A 10,258-nucleotide genomic window follows, 5' to 3' on the forward strand; every position below is an offset into this window, starting at 1 on the left:
ATTCCGTTTTATATGAATTCCATGTTGTACGAGTCACTTAGATTTTACAAATACGTGTACCGAGCTGTGAATGGCTCACACACGTATTTGTAAAATCTAAGTGACTCGTACAACATGGAATTCATATAAAACGGAATTATCAACAGTGTTATAGGGGGGTCGACTCGAAATTCGCGTTGGCCTCTCTAGTTAAATAATCGTAAGATTAACGCATCGTAAACTTAATACTAATTTGATCCAATTGCATTTTATGTATATTGTACAATGAAGTAATGACTGAAATTACAGTCGTTAAAGGTAATTATTGCTTTATACTTCAAATATTTACGTAGCTATTAAGATCTATTAGAGCATTCAGAAATAGAAAACTGAATTATAAACAATTATAATGACTATAACCGATTTTTTTATTGTTTAATAATTAGGTTAGTAAGGCTATCATTGATTCGCCTTAATAAACACGAATGCTTGTTTATTGTTATAAAGTAGTTGTCGCTTGTTAAAGAACCAATAACTCTCACCGCCTCTTTCCTTTCTACGATTTTATTTCTCTTGTTAATTTTTTAAGAAGATAAGCAAGATGCTTAATAATGATTAAAATGTTCAGAATAACCTTTATATATTTTCGAGTTTATTAATTATTCACATTGAACTAAATCTGAGTATAGACTAGCGTATATTTGTGCGTGTCTGGACTCCAGTTTCTGAGCAAAAGCTTAATTTGCCCATACCTAAAATCGCAACTTGCTATAAAGACTTTAATGTTACTTAATTATTATAATTTCTGCTGCAATTTCGAATGGATCTTCTTTTTTTTTTGGTTGTTGAAGTTGACATTGCAAGGTTACAGCTCAGTAAGATAGGGGCCCAATTGGACCCAATTATATTTTGACCAACTCAAATTTCTTTCCAAGTGACTAATATATCACCTAGAGAGGCTAATTGGGCAACTAAAAAACATACCTAGTTCCCATGACTGTCATGTAAAAGTGAAAAGTGACAAGCGGGCCGTATTGGGAACACAGTGTTCCTAATAAAGCCCATGAAAAACAAATGCGTGGAAGTGACAAAAATCTTTTTTATTCAATCAAAGACAAACTAGTGCTTTAGTTAATGCTATGAATTAAAATTCAAACCTTCTTCAAGACCAATCTCCAGGTTTAGATCTTCTCACTTAACTCTCTTCGGAATAACAGGAATCTTCTGAAATAGAAGGTTCAATAATTGATATTGATTTTGATATTTAAAATTATTAATAACAACAACAACAATAATAATAGATCCTAATAATAAAAATACGTTTTCTTAATAATTTACAGCCCTCCTGTTCATCAATATATCCTATACACACTACTACTGTGATGAGGTGCAACTAAAACACTATAAAAACAATAGTTGTATGTTAAAATAGACTAATAAACCTACAATATTCAATTATTACATCAACTTCAATATTAACAAAAGGTAATGATACGAAGTGTCACTTACCTTAAGATAATTATAGGACGGTTTTGTTTCGGATGACGATCCGACTTCAACTGTTTAGAAACAACTGATCGAACAGCTGATTCGGAATCGAAAGGTACCGTTTGGTTGAATCCACGGTACCATATGGGGACTCACTATCTTATATAATTTAAGAGTAAAGGCTACCGATTCTGTTTTTAGCGATAATTTAAATACACGTAACGAAGTGTATACATTGAAACTACATCTTAATGACACAATAAGTAACTTTACTTCCAGTAATAATAGTGCGGTGTCTTAGACTTGTCTCAACGATTTCCTATCCGATCTAATTAAAAAAAAAAACATTTTATAAATTTAGAAAGAAAAGTTGTCAGAAAAAAATATATCAAAATGAGAATCGACGACGAGAGATAAGGACAAAAAAAAAAGGAGCGTGTGATTTATGTAATCAATTAATTGCACTCATGTAGCCTATACTTACCGTTTTATTGCCGATTTTATGTTTGTTTTACTCGATTTTGTTTATTTTTCTAATTTATAATATAAATAATAATAAGTTCCTATCTTTATAAGTACTTAAATGGTTACGACATGCCACACAGTCTGTATGCAAATGACTTTTAAAAATAATCGACTATGTTTTACAAGTGTTTCAGGTTTAATAACTTTGTATTTTCCTATTTTAAGAGTTTATTACAAATAAAGAAATCTTATACTTAATTTATATGCATATTCGTATGTATATATTCCGAACTTATATAAATTTAAGTTGTTTTTTTGGGGTTAGAGTATTTATTCTACCTCTAAATCGGTTTATTGTTATTGTTTACTCCGTAAATAAATGTTTTTTCGAACAAAATAGAAGACAATATATTTATATAATGTTTACCTAGGTCAAAATCGTCGTGAAATCACGTGGTACGCAGACAATGACTTTATCTGTAAACCACGTGATCTCGCGCGTTATAATAGTGTAACTACGCGCCGCGTCGCTTCGCGTGGAGCGTAGCTACGTTAAATATAAGTCTAAGATAATTATAACTCGATATTTAGGCGGTTTAAGTATTAATAATCTTATCGATTTTATAACTCTTTGATTAGAAAACCATTATAAAATACAATTAGCAAATAAAACGCTTACATACTTTATCTAATGGCTAACGTACAGTACGCGACGTATACAAAATAAAGCGTGAAAAATTTTTGATTATGTAATTCGTAAAAAGTTTTCTTATTTGAGTTAAAAATTTACCAATTTTTAGAAATATAAGTAGTGAATTTAACGAAATTTTCCATACCTTTTTTGAATTTTTTAAATTAAGATCATTATCGGCGCGCGCGACGTCGCGACCGTTCGCGTCGCTAGGATAATGACATCATTTGAATATTTGTAATCAGCGAAATGATTGGTAGATTATTGGCACAGGAAGTGAATACTAAACTTCTTCCAAAATATAAAAACTCGAAGAACGTTGAGAAATAAATAAATAAACCTTTTTCTTTTCCGAGAATATTTTTATTTTTTTGCTTCTATTTTGTACAAAAATGAAAATATTTTTTTTTTTTTGGTGATAATTCACTTTATCGACAGTTTGCTGCCATATGAATTATTTATAACATCCTTCTCTATATCGGAACATCGAAAAAATAACAATAATAATAATAAAAAAAAGAACGAAAGAAAAATTGAAAATCGGTGGTCACCTGACCAATTTGGATGTGGATTGACCGGATAGACGTCGGTCACGTGACGGGGATCTTAAACGGCTGCGGGATCACTGACCAGGCGCGGTCACGTGACCGACCCTTAAGAACGGACATTATCGTTAAATTAAATACGTGGCTTGTTCGATATGGGAAATCTCTCGGTTCTAAATGTTATAAAACGGAAGAAAGTTTAATATAATCGAATAAAAACTAGAATATTTTTAGTCCCCGGACGAGATTTTCACCTCGAAGGGAGGGATGTTTGGCAAAAGTTTAGTGTTTTTTTTTTCATTCAGATGCCAAGATAATTTCCTAGATCCGGAGTGAAAATTAATTATACGAGAGATTTCGGAAAGGGTTAATAATAAAAGAGAAATAATAAAAGTAGTGGACGGTGTCGATGCATTTAAAATAAAATAAAAAAAAAGAAATCGCTTTCGGTTGCGCAACACCTGTCCGTCGTCCCTGACCTCGGGTGCCGTGACGTCACTGGCAAGCCGTAGTGGCGGCGCTGCTGTGCCGGCAGAGGTTAGTAACCTTGGCAACACCCGTTGTTACGTGGCTGACGTTTAGTAAAGGGTTGATTTTAGACATTTTTTAAGCATTTTTTTCTTTTAGAATTATGTGTTTTATCCAGTCGATGTTTGATAATATTGTATTTTATTATGATATTTATATGTTACCGTGCCGTTTGTGTCCACGGATTCCCTCTTTGTTGGTTTTATTAAGGTAAGATTTCATTTTTACAAAATTTATTTAATACATTTTTTTTATACGTTGTAATTTCTTCTTAAATTATTATCAATTTTATTTAATAATTTTAAAGATTTTACGTCGAAGTATCGACTGACTGTGACACATTTTACATTATAAGATATAAGGAATGCTATAAAAAAACAAAAAAAACAACTTAACATGTTACAAAAACTAAGTTTTATACACCCATATGTTCATTTATACATATTTTTAAGTATTAAATGTATCTTAAATGTATAAAAAATACAAAAATCAGTAATCCAAAACATCAAATATTCAATTTCCACATTAACAGTTTACAAATTGAACCAAACTTTACAGTTGAATACTTGCGGATGTTTACGATCAATTTTGGAGAAACGAAATTGGTCTCGAAGTTCGACCCGTCCGGAGAAACGGCGCCCTCGACTCCGTCGGAGAGCGTTTTCGGACGAAACTTTGGCGGGTTTGTTTTGTTTGGCTTATAATCTGGCCGTTAACTTGATTTCTAATTATCCTATTCTGGATGCATTTGTTACGTGTTCTGTGTCGTTCGAATTGCTTACCTGTGGTATCGGCATTTTTGTTTTGCAAGCGTGGCTTTGATCCCGCCGGTGTGTCGGAAATAAATATCGCATTTGACATCCCAAGTAATTGTATTTTTGTACGTGTAGGTTATGAAAATATTTTGGAGAATGAATTGTGTACTATTTTACTTTTACGTATCCCAGTTGACCCCCCCTATAACACTGTTTATTATTCCATTTTATATGAATTCCATGTTGTACGAGTCACTTAGATTTTATGAATACGTGTGCCGGGCTGTGAACGGTTCATGTATTTGTAAAATCTAAGTGATTCGTACAACATGGAATTCATATAAAACGGAATAATCAACAGTGTTATAGGGGGGTCGACTGGTACCTATTACGTGCCGTATGAATTAATTTGGTCGGATGGTGTGTTACTGTTATGCAGAATTGATCAAATTTTGTTTAAGAATTTTGACTAATTCAATTTAATAATTACATTTATTGTTTAAAAATGTTAGCACATGTTTTCATCTGTTTATTGCTGAATATGATATGATTTAAATAAAAATATTAACAATATATATTAAGTTCCTTGAAAAATTTGTTAAATTCTTGAATTTTTTTGAAGGATACGGCATTGTTCAAAATGTTTTCTTTAAATTTTGTTTGCCATTTCATATTTGTGAAGTTTTTATTAATTTTACAAGTATATTCTTATTAATATACTTTTGCTGTGGAATTATATAAGAGTAATGAGTGAAGTTTCAGTATGATTCTCTCTTACATTTGAAATAAGCATAGCAATAAGTACAAAACTTATCTGGAATTTATACAATAATTAACATTAAAATTTTGAAAAAATTCACATATTTTTGTAATATAAAAGGGTTTATAATAATAGTAATGCATTAGAAGTGATAATCTTTCATAAATTTTTATTTAAAGGAGATCATAACAGATGTGCAATATACAGTAGGCCCCCGTAACACTGTTGATAATTCCATTTTATATGAATTCCATGTTGTACGAGTCACTTAGATTTTACAAATATGTGAGCCATTCACAGTATTTGTAAAATCGGCACAAGTAATTGTAAAATCTAAGTGACTCGTACAACATGGAATTCATATAAAACAGAATTATCAACAGTGTTATAGGGGGTCTACTGTACAATTAATTAACTTTTATTAATTTAAAGAAAATTTGAGTATTTAAAATAATAATTTTTTAAAATAAATTTTATTACTATAAAACTGTTATTTCATGTTAAATTATGATTAATATAATTCAATTTCTATTTAAAAAATTTTAAAATTATACGTACTGTACCTATTATTCAAGCATCGACACAAAAACCTTTATAATGCAGCCTTTTAATGTACAGTACCTATATACATATGTACAGTACTGTACAATGTGAATACTACTTTACATCTTAATTTGATGAAAGAAATTTGAAAAATTAACATCATTTATGATTTATAGTATAATTTAAACCAAGTATTTCTGTTATTTATTTGTAATATTTTCAGAATTAATTTGTAGAATTTTATATACTATGAATAGTAAGATTTTTACAGTTTTCTCCTTTTTTTTTTTTATTATTATAACTTTGTAAATGAACGTTGTAATATTGAAAATAAATAAAAGATAACAAATACTTGCTTGAAACTACATATTTCTTTGAATCAGTTTTTTTAAATGTTAATATAACACTCAATAATCTAATGTTTCCTTAGCTTGTGGTATGGAACAATTATTGCATTTAGTGAATTTGATAATGTTTCATCTTATTATGTTAAAGGCTTCTTTAGATAGTTAAAAACTTCAGTTATTAGCACATTAATATTTTGATATGTTAAAAATTTCAAATAATTTAATGATATTTTAAATATAAAAATGTTAAATCTTTAATTTTATTTACTTTTAAAATTGTTTTAAAATTTAAAACAAAACGAATTTTAAAAACATTGATGCTTTCTTAAGATAATTATTCAAAGATATCCTTAAAAGACTAAAAACTTAATATCTAATTGCTCAAATAATGAATTACAATACCTAGAGTGTGATTTAAAGGGGAATGAGGGGAAATTCTCCCTTTACCTTTTATATCTTCAGCTCTGCAGAAATAAAATTATCCCAATCAAGGATAGTTTTTTTCCCCTATGATACTTATGTATGCTGAAAATCATCAATTTTGTAAAGCTAGAAGTTTGATTTTATACCAACTACTAAATTGATTAATATGTGTAACCTTGTAATCATGTGTGATGTCTAAATTGGGCAGATTTTTGCCAACAGACTTGCACAGAGGCCAGCATGGTCAGCAGCCATTTTGTTTTGCTTTTTATTAATGCTTTTTTCTTTTGTTTTGTTTGCTTACCTTCTGCTTTTAGTGCTGCTCGACAGCAATGGGTGCATTGCCTGATAAAGTAGCTTTAATACAGCTAGATAAGCAAGCCAATTGGTGTGCTTTATATATCTATATTAAAGCTACTTACCAGGCAATGTACCCAATCTTTAAGAATGCTTACAATAAACATACCTAGATTCCTGAAATAGAAATTCAGCGGAGAGTTGCTTAGTGGTGTCTTTTTAATGTTTCATACATGTTTTAAAGAGATTCAAAAAAATTATTACAAATGTAAGAATCTGGAATTCAGGAGAAACATTTTTAAAAATATTTTAAAGTTTAAACTCGATGGAAAAATTATCAGTCTTTGACTTCCTTAGACTTAGGGGGAAGTACACTTAGTTCCTCCCAAAATGATAGTTTGAATGTCCATCATCTGCCCACATAATGCATGCAAATCACGTAATGTTACCATGAAATGCTCATATTAATTTAATTAAACTCTCCTTAAATCCTGGTAACACAAGTTTACTTTTGTGTTTTAGTATGCAACCTTTGACTAAGTGGTGTCAGGAGATCTGACAGCAATCAGAGGAGAGTTGAGGAGTGTTCACATATTAGTAAACTCTCAAAGATAAGTAATTGGCCATCCTAGTAAGACAGAAGGTTGGGCCATCCTGTTTCACACAATACACATAGCCTGTGCAATTCCTTTTCCACTTCAATAGTAGTAATACTTTGTAAGATCTTTGTATCACTTGCTTCTTAATAGTGTAATGAGATACTTTTGTAATTCAGTCATACATAAACCAGATGATCATTCACCTTTAAAAATTTTATAAATTGTACATTGAAAATGCCAATCTCTTACATCCACTAAATATTTTAAAATCTTTCTGAATCGTCAAGTTTCAAAATATTTCTGTTTTGTTTATCAGTTTTATTCTAAGAAGTAATAAGAGTTTATAGAAGTAATAATTTATACATAATCAATCATTTTAGATTAAAATATGAATTAGCAGCAAATTTATAATCATTGAGATTAGAAGAAGAAATTTTTAAACCTGTAAACCAAAAATTTATGAGGAAAGTATTGTATTATGCAAGAAAAAATTTTTAAATCTTATATTGCATGAAGAAATTGCATATCATAGCGTTAAATTAGATATGATAAAATCATATATATTTCCATTTGCAGGAAAACTGTTTTCAGAGACATTTGGTTGTCATTGATACTGATTTCAATATAATTTGACATCTGTGTGCAGAATATAAAATTAGTTTTGTTTCATTCTTGTACTATACAACTATTTTACATTTTTACAGTGAAAATATTTTTCAAAATTTAAAATATTTAAACACTTGGAAAGTTTTTTAACTTTTAAATGATTTCACTTAAATTTTTTTTAACTTTGTAACAAAAACAAGAGATATATAATGAATAGTTTTAAAACACTTTAAATTAATAAAATATAAAATGAAAGTTTTAATATTAAAATTATTTATACGATCTCATTATTGTATTGTTTGAATATTGTAAATGTCTGAAGAACTTCGGATATAAGTGGTAAATATATTTGTGAATATTAAGGTTTCTATATTTGATATATGCATTTTTGATAAGCATTATAACATATAATCTCTAATAACTTATTTCTCATGTCATAAATTTTATATATTAAAAAATGGAAAAATTCTAGATGAATCATCATTTTTCATTTTAATTTTGTTACTGTTAATGTGAATCAGGTTATAATGGCAAGCAATCTGATTTTAATCCATATAAAGAATATTTTAATGAGTTTAGTTGATATCATTGCATATGAATGAATATGTTTATTTCAGTTCATTCAACTTAAATGATTGAATTTAATCTTGATATTGATTCATTCTGAGTTAGAAATTTAACTGAGACAATTCTAGAAAACTAATTAATTAAATATTTTTTCACGGTGAAAAATATATAAATTGTGTATTGTTAATTCACTTTTTTTCCAATATTTCCATTTGAACATTTAATGGAATTTAACAAAATAAATGAATTACATTTCTTGTTTTTGTGTGTACAAACTTGTAAACATTATTAAAAAATAATTAAATAAAATTTTTAAATACTTAACAATAGTTATTAATGAATAGGTGCAACTGTTAAACTTAATATATTTTTAAATTTAACTTTTTCATTTACTTTGTTTATCTCTTTATTCATCAGTTGACAAGAATTTAAAACTTAGAGATAATTTGAAATGCTGAGATTGTAAAGGATCATTTCATACAACGATTTAGAAACTAAATCACTACGGCAGAATTTATAAATGCAGAAAACCTGGTGTTCAAATTAAGATTATCAAATGGTAAACCCAAATTTGTGTTTTAAAATTATATGTACTGTACCTACATACATATGTACAAAGTGAAAGCTACTTTACATCTTAATTCGATGGAAGGAATATGAAAAATTAACATCGTTCATGAGTAATTGTATAATTTAAACCAAATATTTCTGTTATTTATTTGTAATATTTTCAGAATTAATTTGTAGAATTTTATATTCTACTAGCTGCAAGGACCTGCTTCGCTGGGTTTTTATTTGTATGTAATATAGTTTTTTTTATATATAAAAGACTGTTTTTCTAAGTAATGTAGAATCTAGCTGCATGGACCCGCAAAAACACAAAAAAAACTGCCTGTAAATCGCGCATGCTGCTTTATATTAACTCTTCCTTTGTTACTCAACACTTCCATTCTTAACACTTCCACTGTTAACACTTCTATTGTTACACATCTTTGAAGTCAACCACTTTCAACCCCATATCTCCCGCACCCCTATAGCTATCGAGACGCAACCACCATAGTGCATGAATGGAGACTTGGGGCTACTACCACATACAAACACCATTCATGTGCGATGTGTAGTTTTGGCTAAAAAGTGAAATATAGGGACACACACGTTCATTTTTATATATAGATATAGATATAGATGAATAGGAAGAGTTTTAGTTTTCCCCTTTTTTTACAGAATTACAGAAAGATATTTTGCTTTAGAAGCATGAATCACATTGGTTGTAATACTAAATATTACAATGTATTGATAGTTTATTGCTTGAGAGCATGCATCTTCATATTGATTGGATTAAAGCTGAAAAAAAATTGTTTCTTAATTTGATTATTATAAAAAATATGCTCTGTTGGAACTTCATCAACTGAATTTGAAAAATATTAAGTTTAGTGAAAGGATCTGCAAACCTAAACCTGGTAATCTGACTGGTATCCCATATATGGAAAATATATTATGGAAATAAAAATGTCCAAATTCTTGTCTATAAGTTAGTAGATTGCCAACATACAAAATAAAAAATTTCTTTGGAAAATTAGGATATAAATTTATAAATTGAATTTTTCCAAAAATTTTTTTTTCTTTTAAATTTTATACTGTGAACCTAGATTCCTGAAATAGAAA

General features: G+C 28.8%; 1 protein-coding gene across 3 annotated transcripts in view; it reads left to right on the forward strand.

Moving 5' to 3' along the window:
* Positions 1–10,258, forward strand: part of LOC111615554 (glutamic acid-rich protein-like) — a 103,203-nt gene that overhangs the window by 24,517 nt on the left and 68,428 nt on the right. Inside the window, exon 1 of one of the 3 annotated variants that reach the window (XM_023356991.1) lies at positions 3,575–3,906. The exons of the other annotated variants lie outside the window; for them this stretch is intronic. The gene's annotated coding sequence lies outside the window, so the exon portion shown is untranslated. Of the gene's footprint in view, positions 1–3,574; positions 3,907–10,258 lie in introns of those variants that run through there. 3 annotated transcript variants of the gene reach the window in all.

Source organism: Centruroides sculpturatus, unplaced genomic scaffold (genome assembly GCF_000671375.1).
Source record: "Centruroides sculpturatus isolate CEXI.00-Female unplaced genomic scaffold, Cexi_2.0 scaffold18, whole genome shotgun sequence".
NCBI classification, from domain to species: domain Eukaryota; kingdom Metazoa; phylum Arthropoda; class Arachnida; order Scorpiones; family Buthidae; genus Centruroides; species Centruroides sculpturatus.